Genomic DNA, 19095 nt, shown 5'->3' with positions numbered 1-19095 from the left:
AAGAAGATGTGGTTTATCTATACCATGGAATACTACATGGCAATGAGAAAGAATGAAATCTGGCCATGTGTAGCCACATGGATGGACCTTGAGGGTGTTATGCTGAGCGAAATAAGTCAGGCAGAGAAGGACAAATACCATATGTTTGCACGTATAGGAGGATTAGGAGGAACTTGACGGAGGACCAAGGGGGAGAAGAAGGGGGGAAATGGTGGGGGAAAGGGAGAGAGGCAAACCATGAGAGACTCTTGAATGCTGACAAAAACTGAGGACTGATGGATGGGGGGGGAGGGGGGGATGGGCATGGAGGAGGGCACTTGTGGGGATGAGCACTGAGTGTTATGTGGAAACTAATTTGACAATAAACTATTTGTAAAAAAAAAAAAAAAGAAAAGAAAAAAGAGGGCATCTGGTAAGATGGAGACTCACCACCCAGCGCAGTGGGGCGTCCTCTGGGGAGCCCCTCTGAGGCCTCCCTGTCCGTTCCTCCCAGCAGCCTGGCCTCCAATGGCCGCGTCGTCTACAGGCTCTACCCTAAAAGGAAATGTGAGGGCTGAGCCGGCAGAGAAAATGAATGGGCTCTTGTGGCTGGCGCCTGCAGCTCTCACAGCTTCCCGGAGGCAGGGAGTGGGGGCAATGGAGGGCTGGGGGCCAGGCAGCCTCCCAGGAGAGGGCCTCTCCCAGAGCCTGGGCTCCAATGTGGTTCTGGCCGCAGGAGCCCCTGATTAGAGGATCCAGAGCAGCCAGACTTCCAAGTGCAAGTAAAGAACGTTGTCAGAGGTGCACACACATTTCTATGACATAGATGGTTCTAGAAAATGTGAGTCAGGACAGAATCGTGATGGTTCTTGGGGCCAAGATGGTGGGGTGGGGTGGGGGGGTTGGGGCAAGGAGAGAAATCTGTCCCCATCTTGGCTCCTTCCCCAAACCTGTGTCCTGGGTTTGGTGCCATGAGTGGACATGACAAAAGGCCTCCTTGGGAAGTCGTGTGGCAACAGCTGGCCCGGCCTGAGATCTGGCTTCCCAAAGGCGTGGACAGCATAGACTCATAGGGCTTTGGGGTCCAGACTTTGGCAGGGCAGTGCCGCCACCGTACACCACCATCCAGGAGTACCCCTGGATTCGGTGGTGGGTCAGCCAGCAGCCCCACCTTCCCAGAGGGAGGGCCACCCCCAGACCCCGCACTCCTTCAGCACTTCCAGGCTCGCTCCAGGGAGAAGGCTGAGAAGGAGCTAACCTTGCACTTCCTTCCCCAGATGTTCCTGGAGCCAAAAATGTTGATTTACCAGTCTGCTGGTAGTTCCTCCGGGAAGGGATCTTCGTGGGAAGGCTCAACGGGGAGACCGAGGCACAGGACAGGGAGGTGATTCATCCGCAGGTCATCTCGTGCCTCCCCGCCCAGTCCTACTGTGTGTGGAAGCCCAGGTCCAGATCATGTCAAAGTGAGTCTCAGTTCCAGCATCCAGCTGGGCCACCCTCCCCTCCACCCCCTGCTAGATGCTGCCCTAAGCCTAGTCCTGTGGCCACCAGAGAAATGGGGATCTGTGGGTCTTTGCTGGGCCACCTCTAGGTAGGCCTTGACCTTGGGTCAAGACAGACAAGACAGGCAGGGTCAGAGTTCCATCCTTCCAGCTCAGGTACAGAGGGGGCCCGGGACAATGCCCTGGCACCTGCTCTGGGTAGAGTGCAGTGGATGGGCTGCACGGGCCGCTCACGTCCAGGGAAGCCGCCCTGCGTGACGAGGCAGCCAGGGCACCCCCTGCTCCCGACCGGCTCTCAGGACAGGGCCTTGAATCTGTGTCTCCCCCAGGGGCATGGATGGAGAAGGTCAAAGAACACTGTGGGGCCATATGGACTGGGGGGGGGGGGGGGGGCAGCAGAAACAGAGCCAGGTCCTTGAGCAGTGCCAGTCTCCAGATGCTCCCAGCTCCCAGGACAACCCCTCCCCAGATGCCACCCCTTGGACTACCTCCTGGATGCTTGACTCCTTCGCCAGCGCTCCCAAACCAGAGGGCTCAGCACAGGAAGTGCTGCTCAGTAGGTACGGCATCCAGGCCGATGTCAGCTGCTCCCCCTTCCCCCACTCAGGCTCTCTGAGAAAGGGCTCTCTTTCTCCCCAAAGAAAGCTGTAGATGGCGTGAGGGGTCCTGAGGGGCTGTATTCGCCTGAGTTACAATTGACCACACGTCTCTCTGAACAATCCAAGTGATAGTAGCTTAAATAAGGCAGAGGTCTGTTTCCCTCTGTTCATCACGTCTGTAGGTATTTAGAGCAGGCTGGCCTGGTGCGCCTCAGTGGCAGGGACCCATGTCCTTCTACCTTGTGGTGCCGTGTCCTGGGCAGAAGAGCATCCCCACAAAATTCACATCCACCCAGAACCTCAGAATATAACCTTATTTGGAAATACAACCCTTGCAGGTAAATAAGATGACGTCAAACAGGAGTAGGGGGAGGTCTTAGACTCCGTGGTGTCCTTATAAGAAAAGGACACACAGAGACACAGACGCAGAGGAAAGGCCACATGATGCCCGAGGCAGAGATGCAGCGAGGGAAGCATTTACAAGCTGAGGAACTCCAAGGATGGCCCGCAACCACCAAAAGTTAGGACAAAGTTTCCAGAAGGAACCGACCCTGCCCGCACCTTGATTTCAGACTTCTGGCTTCCAGAAGGAACTGTGAGAGAATACACTTCTGAGAGAGAGAATATGTTTCTGTTGCTTTAAGCCGCCCAGTTTGCCATGGCGGCCCCACCAAGCCAATAGGGCTACCATGTATGGAGTCCTTCTCCAAGGTCACCTTAAGGCCCCACGCAGTGCCTGCACTTCAAACAATCCATCTGCGTTCCGTTCCAGCCGTCAGGAAGGAGAAAGGAAGAAGAAAACAAAGACACGACTCTCCCCTGACTGACACATCCCAGATGTCGGGCGCATGGTCTCTGCTTTCATCCCCTTGGCCACAGTTGAATCACCTGGCAACATGTGGCCGGTTAAAAATGGTTGCTTTTATTACTGTGGAAAAAGGGGAGAAGGGTAATTGGGCACAGTGTTGTTCACTCTACAACCTGCCTCCAGTAGATGTTTCTGGCCCCAAATCGCTTGCTGACAGATCCAGCACCACCATCCTTTCCCAGAGCGGCACCCCACTGGCTCCCTTCCTCCCCAGCAACAAATCCCCTTCTGTGTCAGGGCACTTCAGGTCAGCCCCAGCTCCCCCTTGACTGGCACAGCCCACAGCCACCTCATTGCTCAGAGGCAAAGGCCCTGGGGCCAGCACCCAGACTCCTGGGAAGGCAGAACACTGAGACCCCGGATTCCCGTCTGCTCCTCACACCACCCTCACCCCGAAGGACGTATCCGAGTGTTTCTTCCAGACAAGTCCAGCGCTCAGCCTACCAGAATATCTGGAGAAAGAAATTTTCTTCTTCGTCGCCATACAAACGAGACCGTGTCACCTTTCCAGCCTGGCCGTGGTTGGTCAGATGTCACCGCTTCACAGCCCAGCCGGGGAAACCTCCACACTCAGAGCATCTCCCCTGTCTGCCACCAGCCAATAGGCCAAGGGTAAGGAAGCGGCGGGGTCCCAGTGGCACGAGCTTCCCCAGCCCAGCCAGATGTTCAAAGGGGATGGATTGTAGGGTCCCGTGACAGCAGGAGGTCCCTCCCCCCCATAGAATTCTTTCACTCTCTGTGTGTTTTTCATGTGGCCCTGTTGACTCGGGGCCCCTGGCCAGCAGTCCCTGAGAGCTCTGGCTCCAAGGCTCTGGGACTCGGCGTTAACAGCCCCTCTCGGAGCTGAGGCCGCAGCTGGTGGAACTGGAAGGCTGTCACAAAGTGGGAAGCACAGTCTTGACGTGTTAGTGTCGACTGCTGGGACGCCAAGGGGCCCAAAGAGCGGCTGTCCAGGCCTCAGGTTGTTGCGGTATTTGGCGGTGACGCCCCTTCTGTTTGCACCCAGTGTTCCTGGAGCCTTGTCTGCCCAGGCCCTCAGTTGGGCCATACTTGCCCAAAGGGGAGGACAAGCTTCCTATCACTTTTCCTGGACAGCTTTTTAGCCCTTAGAGGCTGCAGATACTCAGAGGAAGGGGTGACTTCTTTATTTAGCAGAAACCTCTGAGCCCAGGCAAGATGCCGCTACCCCAGATCTCTGCCTACGTTGGCGCCTCGCCCCAGGATCTTGGCAGGCCCTCCTGGGCCCTGGTCCAGCCTGGAGTCAGAGAACCAGAAGTCCCCTGACTTACAGGAAGAGGGAGGAGGGGGTCCCAGAGCTGGAGGCCGGGGCGTGTGTCTGTGCCCTCCTCCTCGCACCTCTCCTCCTTGATGGAGAGTTCCTTGATGGGGAGTTCCGAGGCCGGGGGTGGAGCCCCCACTGCACACCGGGCCTGTGTGAGCCCAGACTCTTCCTTGCAAGTAATGCGATCAGGCTGAACTCGCTCAGCAAAGAAGGAGCCCTTACCCGACACACACAGAGATGTTTTAGAAAAGCCAAGGGCGGCGTGTAGCCACTCTGGAAGGGCTGTAATTAGACACTCAGGGCCCCCAGACTTCAAGGAGAGCTCTGCCCGGGGGCTTAGCTCTGTGCAGGCCACCCATTTCAGGCCTAGCCATAGAGAGCACGGACTTCCCGTCACTCCCACCCAGAGCCAAAGGCAGAGCCCAGAGGAGAAGGGCGTCAAGTGCAGAGCTAAAGGCATCCCTGGAGCCCTCCTTCCAGCTTTCAGTGACCGGGGCTCCTCCTCTGACTTCCCGCTGATGTGAGCCAACAAAGATCCTTTGGCTTAAGCTGGGTTTTATACATGTATATGTTTTTTTCTTTTTCTTTTTTTTAATTTAATTTATTTTTATTTATTTTTACAAATAGTTTATTGTCAAATTAGTTTCCACTTTTAATTTATTTTTTTTAAGTAAGCCGCCCACCCAATATGGGGCTCAAACTCACGACCCCAAGAAGCGTTGCATTGCTGTACTCTGCTGCGCCAGCCTGGCGCCCCTGGCTTAAGCTGTTTTGAGAGGGATTCGTGTCCCCTGGACTTGAAGGAGTTGAGGCAGGAGGGAAAGCGGGGCGGCCCCGGCAGAAAGGGGGAGAGCTTGCAGTAATCGGGGAGCCTGCTTGAGGGCCGGGGGCTGGGGCGGCAGCGGCGACGGGAGGGTGGCCCGGGCCGGCGATGGATGGAAAGCAGCGATGCGCCGGTAGGGACCGGTCCCCGCCCATTGCAGAGCGCGCGCGATTTCTGGGAACCCCCGCGCGCCCGGACCGCTGCGCGGGCACAGCCCAAATCCGGGTTCCTGGAAGTGACCGCCCGAGGGTGGGACGGAGGGGGTGCGCCTGGGGCCAGGCAGGAGCCAGATTTCCGCCCGGCCCGGGCCCGGGTCGGGGTGGGACGGCCGCTCCCCTGCCGCTGTAGCCGAGAGCCCCGGCGGACCCCATCCTTCCCTGAGCGGACCGTCGGCGGGAGGCGCCCCGGCCAGCGGCCTCGCAGCCCCCGCACCAGCCCCGGGGGCGCCGCGCCTGCGCCCCCCGCCCCCAGCCCGCTCTGTCCGCGAAGCTGGCCTCGCGCGCTCTCCCCCCGCCCCTGCGCTCCAGCGCCAGCCCTCTTCGCGGCGCCCACAGACCCGCAGCTCCGCAGTCAGCAGGTGTGGGTGGGGCCGAGAATGTGCATTTCCAGCAGGTTCCCCGGTGAGGCCACTCTGGGGACCGCACTTGGAAAGCCAGTGGCCCGTGCTTACACATTCTCCCCTCGCCGCCCATAGTTTCACTTTGGGCTTCGTAGGTCTGTTAGCAGCGAAAGGCTTTTCGTCCCAGGGCCAGGCAGATGTTGTACAGCCTGCCCTTGACCTCAGGTTCAGCTGAGCTCATGGATCATTCGCTAATGATGAGAAGGGTAAAAAGGGAGGTTTGATATTACTGTGTGCACTTTCCATCATCAGGAATTATTCGTTTTATTAAGATGAATCAACTATTTATCCCGTAGCCCAGTTATCGCCGTCTCACACGCCTCTCCAGTCGTTATGGAGGTCTCACCAGCGGAGCAGCGTCACAAGGGAAGCACTGGCTCTAAGCTAAGACAAAAGGAGGCCAGGACATGCTTAGCGGCTCCTTCTGCGGCATCCCATCCAAAAGCCAGGGACGGCCACATCACTGAAGACATTCTGGGTGTGCCCTGTCTTGCTGGTTGGCAAGATGCGTCGGCAGCCAGGAAACCACCCAGGTGCGGTCACCTTAGCATTTACTACTCTGTGCTCACATCACATGCCATGTGATGTGCATTTTTAAGCTTGCTTAGAACCAGGACTTCACTAAGAGCCTTAAGTGTCTGTGTCTGTGAAAACCACTGCTGAGAGTCTCACCAGTCTCTTGCAGAGGTACACTTGCTTTGAAAAGATCTTGCTTCCATGGGGCACTTGGCTGGCTTGGTTGATAGACCATATGACTCTTGATCTCAGGGTTGTGAGTTCAAGACTCACATTGGGTATAGAGCCTACTCAAGAAAAAAAAAAAATCCTGTCCCAGATTTTCTCTTCTGGAAGTTCATTTTTTAATAAAGGGTGTTTTTTTTTACATTTTTTAAAATTTATTTTTGAGAGACAGAGTGAGACAGAGCATGAGCGGGAGAAGGGCAAAAAGAGAAAGAGATACAGAATCAGAAGCAGGCTCCAGGCTCTGAGCAAGCGTTCAGCACAGAGCCTGATGCGGGGCTCAAACCCACGACCTGTGAGATCATGACCTGAGCTGAAGTCGGACACTTAACTGACTGAGCCACCCAGGCACCCCTTTAAAAAATGTTTTTAATGTTTATTTTTGAGAGAGAGAGAGAGAGAGACAGAGTGTGAGTGGGCAAGAGGTAGAGAGAGGGAGACACAGAATGTGAAGCAGGCCCCAGGCTCTGAGCTGTCAGTACAGAGCCTGACATGGGGCTTGAACCCACAAACCGGGAGATCGTGACCTGAGCTGAAGTTGGACGCTTAACCAACTGAGCCACCCAGGCGCACCTCTGGAAGTCCATTGTAAGGCCTGACTCTTTTTGCCAGCTTCATCTAGTCCACAGGACAATTCGGGGTGGGGTGGGGTGGTGTGCTGTGGTGTCACTCACATCTCTGGGATAAGACAAGGAAAGATGATGGCACTCAGGGCCAAGATGGACTCCAGGACTCTGGCCTCACCCACTTTCAGGGCTCCCCTGCTTTCCTGCTCGCTGATAACTCCCTTAGGGGACAGGGATGTGTATCGCCACCTGGGTATGCTCTCTTTCCATGAAATCAAGCAACCCTGGGGGGACCAAGACCAGAATCCAGTTCCTCCACCTCTGCGTGGACTCTGAGCTAGGAAGACAGATGTATCTGAATTCCCATTACCTCGTGAGTTTTGGACAGTGACAAAACCCAACTTTCCTGGAAGGATTTTTTTTTTTTTTTTCCCAAGTAAAACTTGGCAGTAGTCCATCTTTTGATTTGTGCTTGGCATTTCAGTACGGTCCTCCTCCAACCTGCTGATTAGATCCAGGTCCTGTGCTTTCTCAGAAACATACTCTTGGTCTGAACCCCCCCTGTAGGAGGTCTGGCTAAGTGCAGTCCAGCAGACTGCCAGGTTTGCGGGAGTGGGTCAGCCTTAAGGGCTTAATTTAGGTGGCTTCACCCTCTCATCCAACTCATTCTCTTTGGGGGTTTGGACACAGTTCCTCTGTGTGTGTTTTCAGCTATTTGCCCTTCAGTAGAGAGAGTGGCCAGGCAGTTGCCTGCGACAGCTGCAAAGATGACTTCAGTTTACAGCTGTGTCACTTTTGGATCTGCTTCCTCAACCAGGGGTTAACAAAAGAAAAAAAAATAAAAAATGGGACTACATTAAGCTAAAAAGCTTTTACACTGCAAAGGAAAACATTGAAACAAAAAGGCAACTTACTCAATAGGAGAAGATACTTACAAACTTGATAAGGAGTGGGTATCCAAGATATGTAAAGAACTCAGACAACTGAATAACAAAAAGGCAAACCCTACTAAAAAATGGGCAGAGGACCCGAATAGGCATTTTTCCAAAGAAGACATACAAGATGGTCAACTGGCACAGGAAAAGATGCTCAACATCACTAAACATCAGGGAAATGCAAATCAAAACCACAATGAGATACCACCTCACACTTGTCAGAATGGCTCTTATCAAAAAGACAAGAAATAACAAGTGTTGGCAAGGAAAAAAGGGAACCCAAGTGCACTGTTGGTGGGAATGTAAATGAGTGCAGCCACCATGGAAAACCATATGTTGGAGGTTCCTCAAAAAAATTGAAAATAGAACTATCATATGATCCAGCAATTCTACTTCTGGTATTTATCTAAAGAAAGTGAAAGCACTAATTTGAAAAGCTGTATGTAACATTATTTACAATTGCCAAGATATGGGAGCAACCTAAGTGTTCATGGACAGATGAATGGATAAGATGTGGGGAATATATTCAATGGAATATTACTCAGCCATACAAAGGAATGAAATTTTGATATTTGTGACAACATGGATGGACGTGGAGGGTATTATACAAAATAAAATAAGTCAGACAAAGAAAGACAAATACCATATGATTTCACTTATATGTGGAATCTAAAAAGCAAAACAAATGAAGAAACAGAACACAACAGAAACAGACTCATAGATGCAGAGAACAAACTGGTGGTTTCCAGAGGGGAAGGAAGTCGGGGGATGGGCCAAATAAATGAAGGGAACTAAGAGGTGCCAACTTCAAGTTATAAAATAAATAACAGGGATGTAATGTACAGCATAGAAAATATAATCTATAATATTGTAATAACTTTGGGGCTCTTGGCTGGTTCAGTTGGTAGAGAGTGTACCCGTTTATCTCAGGGTCGTGAGTATGAGCCCTATGCTGGATATAGAGAGTACTTTAAATGATTTTTTAAAAATATTGTAATAACTTTGTATGATGACAGATGGTAACTAAACCTATTGTGATGAGCATTTTGAAATGTATAAAAATATCAAATCATTCTCTTGTACACTGAAACTAATATAATATTGTATGTCAATTAGAATTCAATAAAAAATTAAAATGTTTAAAACTGCAAAAAAAAAAAAATCCGTGTAGCATGGCACAGAGATGCATAGCCTCTCACCCCCAAGGTGTTCAAGGGCTAAGGTCCACGGAGGGGCTGCAGAAGACTCAGATTTGTCCCTTGAATGCAGAACTCAGTCAGCCCCTTTTATTTCCAGGGAAAGCCTGGTTAGCTCCCCTGAGGTATTGTGCATATTCAAAGAATTGAATTTGAGGTTGAGTTTTTCCCAGCAGCAATATTTTGATAATCCTAGAATTCGAGTGATGGATTTATGGGGATTTATTTTATTTTACTTTACTTTATTTTATTTTACATTTTATTTTATTTTATTTTATTTTATTTTATTTTATTTTGAAAGAGAGAGAATGTGAGTAGAGGAGAGGCAGAGAGAGAGGGAGAGAGAGAGAATCCCAAGCAGGCTCCACACCGTCAGCACAGAGCCCAACATAGGGCTCAGTCCCACGAACTGTGAGATCGTGACCTGAGCCAAGATCAAGAGTCAGAAGCTTAACCAACTGAGCCACTCAGGCACCAGAAAGTCATCGTGGGTGCATTGGCACTTTGGGAAAACTAGAGTTGTCAAGAAGAAAACAATGGGATGTTTGGGCAGACCTCAGCACTGGGAAGGTGACGCATTGGTTCAGTGTCCTGCTCTGAGCTCATGGATGTACAGACAGGGTCAACTTGGGTACTGCCCAGATGAAGCTTCAGATGAAAGCCATTTGCCTTTGTGATGAAAATACTCTTTGTCCTCATAGCAGGAGATATCAAATTGAGATATTTTTCTCCAATTTAGTGCTTGTATCATACAAATGTTCAAGGATTTGAAGGAATTTTTAAAGTATAGCTAAAGAATGACAGCAGTTTATTTACTAACTTTATCAAGCCATATCTACTTGTTCCAGTATCATCCACCATCACAAAGTTACAAGTCAGAAACCAACCTAGAGCCTCCACAACTTGGGGTACTGGTAAGAAGCTACCTCTGGATTTATTGTAAGAAAATTAACTTAACATTTTTAATTAATGACAAACCCCACTGTTGAGGCCACTTTTAGTTAATATGAATATATATGTTAATATATATTATATATGAACATATTATATATTATATATATGAATATATGTGAATATATAGAAATTATGTCTACAATTGGATGCTTTGGGGTTGCACATAAACCCAACTTGAATCAGTTTGAATTAAAAAAAGATAGTTGATTCGAGGGCAACTAGAGCTGCTGTAGGAATGAGAACAGCTCTATGGAACTCAGAGTCTAGGCCCAGGGATTTGACGGCCCCGACATGCTCTCTTTGCATCTCTCTGGGTGACAGCTTCATTTTCTCAGGCTTTTTTATGTGACAAAGGACATGGTTATAAGGCTACCCTGGAATCTCATTTTACAAGAACCTGAACACACTTCAACAGAAAAATGCCTTGGAAAGACTCTCATTGGCTCAGCTTGAATCACATGCCCACCTTGGGCCAATCACTGTGGCCCGAGACCTAGGGTAAGATTAGTGCATTTCCAGCTGTGTGCCCATCCCCGAGGTCAGGTGTATTACCAGGAGGGAGAGGGGTGATGGGCAGACAGAGATAAAAGCCACCACAATGACCGTAATCCTGGAAGTCAGGCAAATGCACCCAGAAGGCAAAGCCAAGCCAAGAGTGGTTTTTATAGTAGCTAAGAGCCCAGGGTTCAGAGGCGCAAGCACTTAGATTCAGTCCCGGTTCCACCATGACCCCTGCTGTGCAAACTCTGAGTTCTCAACCTCGCTGTACCTCCTGTTATTTATCTTGTCAAAGACAAAACCTGGACTATCAAGGAGATTGATATTATTTAGCTTACTGCAATAGAGAGAACACCCCAGCTCAGACATCAGCATGTCTGGTAAAGTACCACCTCAGGTAAAGTACACTGTTAATCTATAAAATTCCGAAACTTATCCATCTCATGATGTGGCGTGAATTAAATAATCTGTGTAACTCTGCACAATGCTGGGCACACATAGGGTGGCCATATTTAGCGAATAAAAATACAGGACAATAGAAATGTCATTATAAGACAATAGTTGGGATATACTTATATTAAAAACTTATCTGAAATCCAACTTTAAAATTCAAGAGCTCTATATTTTGTCTGACAATCTTTGGCACACAGTGAACTGACAAATGTTCGCTTATTATTGTGAACAGGGAGGTTTATTTTTATTTTTTTATTAAAAAATTTTTTGGAATGTTTATTCTTGAGAGAGAGACAGAGCATGAGCAGGGGAGAGGCAGAGAGAGAGGGAAACACAGGATCCGAAGCAAACTCCGGGCTCTGAGCGGTCAGCACAGAGCCCAACTCAGCAGGAGCTTAACCAACCTGAGATCACGACCTGAGCCGATGTGGGAGGCTTAACCCACTGAGCCATCCAGACACCCCGAGGTTTATTTTCAATGCGTATTACATAGACAGGATTTCTCTCGCGGCCAAATACAGCTTTTCGTCAAAGACAATCTCGGATCCCAGAAGAGCACTAGCAGGGCCGGAGGCCAGGGATTTGGTGGCCACAGGCCATCCTCAAAGCAAAGCTCACCTACTTTTTCCTGTCTCTTCCCTGACTCTGGCCTTGGTCTCCTTCTGGAGGCATGAGGCGGAAACACGGAGACTCACTACAGAGCCTCAGTGTCTGGAAGGTACTGTCTCCAGCCACCTCCCCAACCTCCAGCTGAGTCAGACCGGCAGGTGCTCTTTCAGGGCCGTTTAACTTGAAGCCCAAAGCACCGCGTGCAAGGAGAGGAAGGATTTGCCCTGTTGTATCTTTGAAAACCAAAATGTCACGTGTGGGGGGGGGAAAGTTTCTTAAAATTCCCAGAAACTGCTGCAGCGGGGTGGAAGGGTGAAGCCTCTGGGCAGATTTTGGGAGACATTTTTGGTTCTAAGGTAGCTCTGCGTCGCTTCGGTAAACGGGAATAACAACGCCTGTTTTTCCACGACCACCACCCTGTATTGTATTCTCTTGCCAGTTTTGTTTTTTTCTGGGACACAACGAACTCCTTGAAGTCAGGGTTGAGCCCGATCGGCTCATCCCCAGAGCCGGGCAGAGCGCCAAGCACCACGTTCGTGGAAATGAACGAATGGGAAGTCGCGGAGAGAAGGGCAGGGGAAGCGGCCCCACAACGCGCCACCCGCAGTGGCCGCAGCCCCGCAAAACCTCGCCTCACTTCCGCTGCCAGGAGGCCTCCCGGCCCCAGCTCGCGAATCGCCCGCCTTTCCTCCCAGGATGCCCCGCGCCGGCTGCGTCCCGTGATTGGCTGCGCCGCTCTCACGTGACGCTGGGCTGGCGGCCCCGGTTGCCGGGGCGACAGCTGGAGAGGTGGCGGCGGAGCGGGTTTGGCGCGGGTACCCGCGGCCGTGCAGCAGGTAAGCACGTCCTCCGACGCGGCCGGGCTGCCCCGGAGCCTGCCATCCGCGGGCGGGAAGGAACAGTGGCGGGGCCCGAGGACCGAAGCTCCGCGGAGCCCTCGCCCCAGGGGAAAGCCAGCTTGGCGGCCGCCGCCGAACGCCCCCACTTCTGCTCGGCCGTCCTGGGCTCTTACTCTAGCGTGGGCCCGAGACGGCGTCCTGGGCGAACCGAGAACAGGCCCGGCCGCTTCCCGCCCAGTCTCTGATCTGTGCTGCAGTGGACCGACTTTGAGGTGGCCGCAAGTCGTCCAGCTGGGTAGTGGCGGCACGAGCGGGTACCCTGGGGCTTTTAGATCCAGCCGCTCTGTTATCTGCATCGGCCAACCTCCTCCCCAGACTTCCTCCAGTCTAAGCAAAGCTGGGATGCTAACTATGCAAACTCGCCTTCCAGACAAATCCCATAGCCTTCCCCCCTTATTCGGCCAGCTTGTAGGTCCTAGAGCCCGGCTATATGGAAATTAAGAAGCAATCCTCAAGAATGGCCGAAGACGTTTTCTCTAGTTTCTGCATGAAGTAGAGCAGTGGTTCTTAAACTTGAGTGTGCTGTAAAAGTCATCCGGGGAGTTTGTTTAAATCACTTTCGGAGCATCGTGCCTGCCTTGGTGTTCAGGAAGATCAGGGTGGCGGTAAGACTTGTCATCTGCACAAGGACCCTAGGCGATCCTGATTGAGGTGGCCCCAGCGTTTGGGGGTAATACTGGAGTGGTTAATATCGGTGTGGATTTAAATTCCTACTTTTTGGTCACTTGCTGGCTGGATTATCAGGAGCACCTCGACCTTCTTGAGCCCCAGTTACCTCATCTGTAAAAGAATATAAATTATTTTCATCTCTCAGGTTTAGTGTGAAAATTAAATGTGAGGCATTTTGCACGTTGCCTGGCATACAGTAAACTCGTAATAAATGAACTTTTTATGATATAAAGGTTTAAAGAAAATTCTAGTTTCCAAGAATGTCAGAGTAATAGAATACCCAACAGTGGCTCACATTCACCAAGATATCATCACAGCAGAATCTTATTCAAATGGTGGTCCTGAAGAACCTCTCTGAGTAAGTGATGTTTTTAAGCACAGGGGTTAGCCAGGTGAAGAAAGAGGAGGAAAGTGATGCAAGCAGCGAGCAGAGTATGTGCAAAGGTCCTGAGGTAGGAAGAGCTTGCGTTCTCAAAAACTGTAACAGAGTTTTCTTGTTTTATGGTCTTCGAAAATGCTATTTTCTCTCTGCTTGGACATCATTTATTTGTAAATATCTTGGGTATCTATCATGCCTACCAGGCTCTGTTAGGTTCTGGAGACATCAAATTTAAATCCACCTCCCTGCCTTTGTAAACAAGGTAATAAGCATAGCAGTAGAAGTAAATGTAGAGTTCAGAGGAGAGAGAATTGCCTTGATAGGGAAGGAAGGGCAGGGGTCCATGGAAGACCTCCTGAAGGAGGTCCGTTCTGGGTTAAGTCAGCATGATGAGTCAAGTTTCTGGTGGGGCCATACATCAGACAGACAGTTTGGAGTTGTGAAAGAGCACGTGGTGTGGGGGAGATCGGAGCTTTACCGCTGGTGGCCCCGTTGTGGGGCAGGGGAGGTGAGGGTCCAAAGAAGGGCTGCAGAGGTGGTGGTCCTCAAATGGTAGCAGTCTTTCCTCATGTACCTGGCAGGCCTGCGGTGCCAGGAAGGGTAGGTGCCCCCCCCCCCCCCCCGACCCCCCCCCCCCCCCCCCCCCCCGCCACTTCCCGCATCACTGCCTGCCTTCCTCAAAACCCTCAGCTCCTTTGAAGCACGTACCCAGGCCTTTACCACCTGCCACCCACCTACAAGGGGGCACAGTTTCTCCTCAAAGGCTGTAGTGCGTCTGGTCTTCCACCCTCTCCTGTTTTGGAGATTTCCCCATCCTGGCCACTCACTCCACTTTCTGCATCTTTTTTGTTTTTTTTTTTTTATGTTTATTTATTTGTTTTGAGAGAGAGGGAGAATCCCAAGCAGGCACCGTGCTGTCAGTGCAGAGCCCGACACGGGGCTGGCTCTCACAAACCGTGACATCATGACCTGAGCCGAATTTCAGAGTCAGATGCTTAACTGAGCCAGCCAGACGACCCTCCGCTTTCTTCATCTTTTAGGCGTCTTCTTCCTCCAGTCCCTCTCTCCACTCGCTGCTGTGGCCACGAACATCCTAATAACTGCCTCACCTCCCAGGTCAAGCGCCTGTTCCACTCTGATCACACTTTTTATCTCTCAAGCTCACACGAATGTGCCTTTGCCGCTGATCTCAGGCCCTGTACCTCTTAAGCAAGTGTTTGACCCTGTTGCTTTCTCACTGCTCTGTGATCCCCTGTGCACTTCCCCCCCTCCAGCCTCAGCGCTCCATCACTGTTAGCCTGGCTTTCTCTCCTCTCTCTTCTGGGAAAACCTCACCATGGCTAACCTAACTCGGAGAGCTGGAAGTGGCTGTAGAAACTGCAAAATCGGGGGCGCCTGGGTGGCTCAGTTGGTTAAGCGTCCGACTTCGGCTCAGGTCGTGATCTCACGGTGCGTGGGTTCGAGCCCCGCGTGAGGCTCTGTGCTGATAACCAGCTCAGAGCCTGGAGCCTGTTTCAGAGTCTGTGTCTCCCTCTCTCTTTGACCCTCCCCTGCTCACACTGTGTGTGTCTCTCTCTCTCTCAGAAATAAATCAAACATTAAAAAAAGTGCAAAATCTTGCAGACTACTTCCATTTTGGATTCAAGTCCGTGTGTCTTTTTTTTTTTTTTTTTTTTTTTTTTATTTGTTTTTGTGCATGATAGCATGAGTGGTGTGCACTGTCAGGGAACAGAGGATCCGAAGCAGGCTCTGTGCTGACAGCAGAGAGGCCGACGTGGGGCTGGAACCCATGAACCTCGAGATCGTGACCAGAGCTAAANTAAAAAAAGTGCAAAATCTTGCAGACTACTTCCATTTTGGATTCAAGTCCTTGTTTTTTTTTTTTTTTTTTTTGAGAGAAGGAGCACTTGTGCATGAGAGCATGAGTGGGGGAGGGAAGGGGGGAACAGAGGATCCGAAGCAGGCTCTGTGCTGACAGCAGAGAGGCCGACGTGGGGCTGGAACCCATGAACCTCGAGATCGTGACCAGAGCTAAAGTCGGTCACTTAACTGACCGAGCCGCCCAGGCGCCCCCCGGGCCCCTGTGTCTTAAGCAGATCCTCAGCACTGGGAACCCTGCCCCGTTTCCATAGTCGGCTTGGTTCTCACCTTCTCTTCCAGCTGGCAAGGGGCTTCTTTACCTTAAAACACGTACCATCTCTTTCTGGCCACCCCTCCCTCCCTCCTTTTTGTGATCCATCTCCCTGTCTCTCTTGTGCCTTCTTGCTTTAGCCCTTTCCTGTCAGGCGCCTGTCCTCGCTGTTCTTGTCCAGGTCACTGTCAAACTCCGTTGTCAAATCCGAGGATTGAATCTCCTCCCCGCAGGCTCCTCGTGCGGGCAGAGCCGCAGCTGACGTGGGCAGCACCTTCCCTTGGCTTCCAGGTGCCACGGTCTCCCGCTTGTGCCCCACCAAGCCCCTGCCCTTGCTTAGTCTCTTGCTGGCTGCCTCGTCTCCCTGAGCCCTGGTGCCCGAGTGCTCCCGGGTCCAGGCACGGGCCGCGCTCTCCGCTGCGCCGCCGCCTCCGGAGTCACGTCTATGCAGGAGCCTTGTCTCCTGAAATGCCGTCTTTATGGGACAGTCTCCAAATGCCTCTCTCGGGCTCCCGCCTTCCCCTTTACTGGGCTCACACGCAGCCACCTTCTCAGCACCCCGCTGGGATGCCTCTGGGCCTGTGAGCTCCTGACGACCCCTCACAGGGCCCCTGTGCCCGCCTTGCCTTCCCCACTTCAGCAGATGGCGTGTGCTGAGGCCCGCGTGTCTTCCTTCCCTGCTTCCCCTCACCTCCCACACCCAGTCAGTGAGGCCCTGCTGGGTGTGGCCCTTCACACCTGGAACCCCAGCATCTCGCAAGGGTCCCGTCCCGGCTTCCCTCATCACCAGCCTGGGCTCCGCAGCGGCCCCCTTTCCGCTCCCGGTCCCCTCAGCTTCTCCCCACACAACAGACATTGTTGTTAGGAAATGCAAATCGGGGAGCGACAGTCCCTCCTCAGTCGCCTCTCCCGGCTCCCCATCACACTCAGGCCGCTCGCCCACACAAGGCCTGTTTGACCTGACACCTCATGGCCTCCAATGTCACCCTGCTTCCCCCACCAACCCCAGGGTCCTCAGCCCTGTGCGGCCCCCACGCTGGCAGACCCCTCTCCCCCCCTCCGGAAGTGCTCACGTCCTCACATCTCTGCCCGAATGCTCCCAGGAAGGCCCTCTCCGCCCACAGGATCTGAAATAGCCCCAGACCCCTCTTCTCCAGGCTCTGTCCCCTTCCTTGCTGGATTTCCCTCATATCTGACGTTACTTCCATTCATTTATTGTTTCTGAGCAACTGCAGTGTGCCAGGCACCGGCCTGGGCCCTGGGGACACTGAGCGACGCAGCTCCTGAATCCACAGTGAGCAGTACGTAAATGGAAGGCTGTTCAAGTCAGGTGGTGATTACTGCTGTTGAGAAACATAAAGCAGGGCAAGAGGCTAAGAAGTGATGGGCTGACCCCTTAGAAAGGGTAGTCAGGGCAAGTCTCTCTGAGGAGGTGACACTTAAGAAGAGACCCGAATGAGATGGGGATGCCTGGAGGTGTCTGCTGTAAGTGCAGAGGGAAGGCAGCGTGGGCCGTGGGCGTCCCGTGGGTGCAGCCCCATGGTGGCCATGCTCCCTCAAGTTAGCAGAACAAAGGAGAGAGTGTGGGAGGCCAAGTTGTGTAGCCTTTGGGAGCTGGGCCCAAGCAGCGTGGCCTTTGTCTGGAGGATGGTGGGACCCCGAGAGCGTCCTAAGCAGGAGAGGAAAGATCACTTGTTAACAGGCCAGAAAGGGAAGTAGGCCGAGATGGAACGAGAGCTAGTGTCCCCATACCTTGGGAGAGATGGAGCCACGAGATGGTGGTGAGACAGAGCAGAGCATGAAAAAGGGGCAAGTCACTAAATTTAACCTTCCTGACTTGCATTCAAATAATTGAAATCAAATGCATTGTAACGGGCAGATGTAATGTTACAGAAGCATGTGTTCTTAGATCTGATCAATTCTCCACTTTATAGATGAAAGAGGCTCTGAGTTTCAGGGACTGCCGCAGGTCAGGTGCCCATGAATGGCATAGATAGTATTAGTGCCCAGACTTTTTCGTTCCCCGGGTTATGGGCACCCAGCCTGGGGGTGTGGCTCAGGAAGGGGCTGCTTCGGGCACACCCAGGGACAGAAAAAGTAGACAGCACTTTTTTCAAAAAGTTTCAGTGTTTTACTTATTTAAACACTTGGAAATGCACATAGGCGTTGTACATCTTTACATGTAACTAAAAAAAAATACAAAAAAAACCCCAAAAAACTGACCTAATAAATTCTTTGGTGCATGAACCTTGTGTTAACACTTGTGTAAATGTATACCTCCTCCTCCTCCATTACTGTAAGGCCAAATGATTATGTCTTCAGGAAACATTACAGTTTTCTTCCTTCCTTCCTTCCTTCCTTCCTTCCTTCCTCCCTCTCTCTCCCTCCCTCCCTCCCTTCCTTCCTTCTTTCTTTCTTTTTACTTTCTGAGAGATAGTGGGTGCGCACATGGAGGGGAGGGGCAGACGAAGAAGGGGAGAGAGAGAGAAAGAGAGAATCTTAAGCAGGCTTCTTCACACCCAGCGTGAAGCCCAATGCAGAGCTCATTCTTGTGAGATCATGACTTCAGCCAAAATCAAGAGTTGGACACTTTTTTCTTTTAATTTTTTCATTTTTGAGAGAGAGAGAGAGTGCAAGCGAGGGAGGAACAGAGAAAGAGGGAGACACAGAATCCAAAGACAGGCTTCAGGCTCTGAGCTGTCAGCACAGAGCCTGACACGGGACTCGAACTCACCAGTGGAGCAGTGAGATCATGACCTGAGCTGAAGTTAGATCCTTAACCGACTGAGCCACCCAAGTGCCCCTGATTACTATTTTTTACTTGGAGGTTGTGTGAGGAATTGGTGACTCTCTGTTTATTTCATCAGATTAATTTAAATGCATGTCCTCCTTAAGTGAATGAACCTTATCAAATTCTGTTTTGTTCTAAAATGTACTCTGTGGTCTTGTTTGAATTATATATACCCCATTATGGCACATTAGAAAACCAAATAAGAAAAATAATCTTCCCCAATCTCATTAGCAAGCCTTGATTCTCATTGACACCACCTTCTAGCCCGTGTTCACACTCATTTTACGTAGTTGTCATAGAAGAAGGAATGACTTCGGACTTTAGCCTCTGTATTTCCTGGTGCTGCTATAATAAATTACTATAAAATTAGTGACCTGGGGGTCATAAGGCCAAAATGAGTCTCACTGGACTAGAATCGGGTTCACAGGGCTTGTTGATTTTTTTAATGCTTATTTTTGAGAGAAGGAGACAAAGGGTCTGAAGTGGTCTCCATGCTGAGAGCACAGAGCCTGATGTGAGGATTGAACTCATGAACCATGAGTTTATGACCTGAGCCCAAGCTGGACACTCAACTGACTTAGCCACCCAGGCGCCCCAGGGCT

At 51.3% G+C, this 19095-nt stretch overlaps 1 protein-coding gene across 6 annotated transcripts in view; it reads left to right on the top strand.

The window, feature by feature from the left end:
- Positions 1-12395: 12395 nt before the first annotated feature.
- The window catches only part of ARMC9 (armadillo repeat containing 9), a 152034-nt gene continuing 145334 nt past the window's right edge, over positions 12396-19095 (top strand). For all 6 annotated transcript variants that reach the window (XM_039234578.1, XM_039234576.1, XM_039234575.1 and 3 more), the window contains exon 1: positions 12396-12460. The gene's annotated coding sequence lies outside the window, so the exon portion shown is untranslated. The remainder of the gene's footprint in view (positions 12461-19095) is intronic.

Source organism: Hyaena hyaena, unplaced genomic scaffold, assembly GCF_003009895.1.
Source record: "Hyaena hyaena isolate Hyena2069 unplaced genomic scaffold, ASM300989v1 scaffold_86, whole genome shotgun sequence".
Lineage (NCBI taxonomy): Eukaryota > Metazoa > Chordata > Mammalia > Carnivora > Hyaenidae > Hyaena > Hyaena hyaena.
The sequence above is the reverse complement of the archived record's forward strand: the minus strand, read 5'-3'. Positions and strand labels throughout refer to the sequence as shown.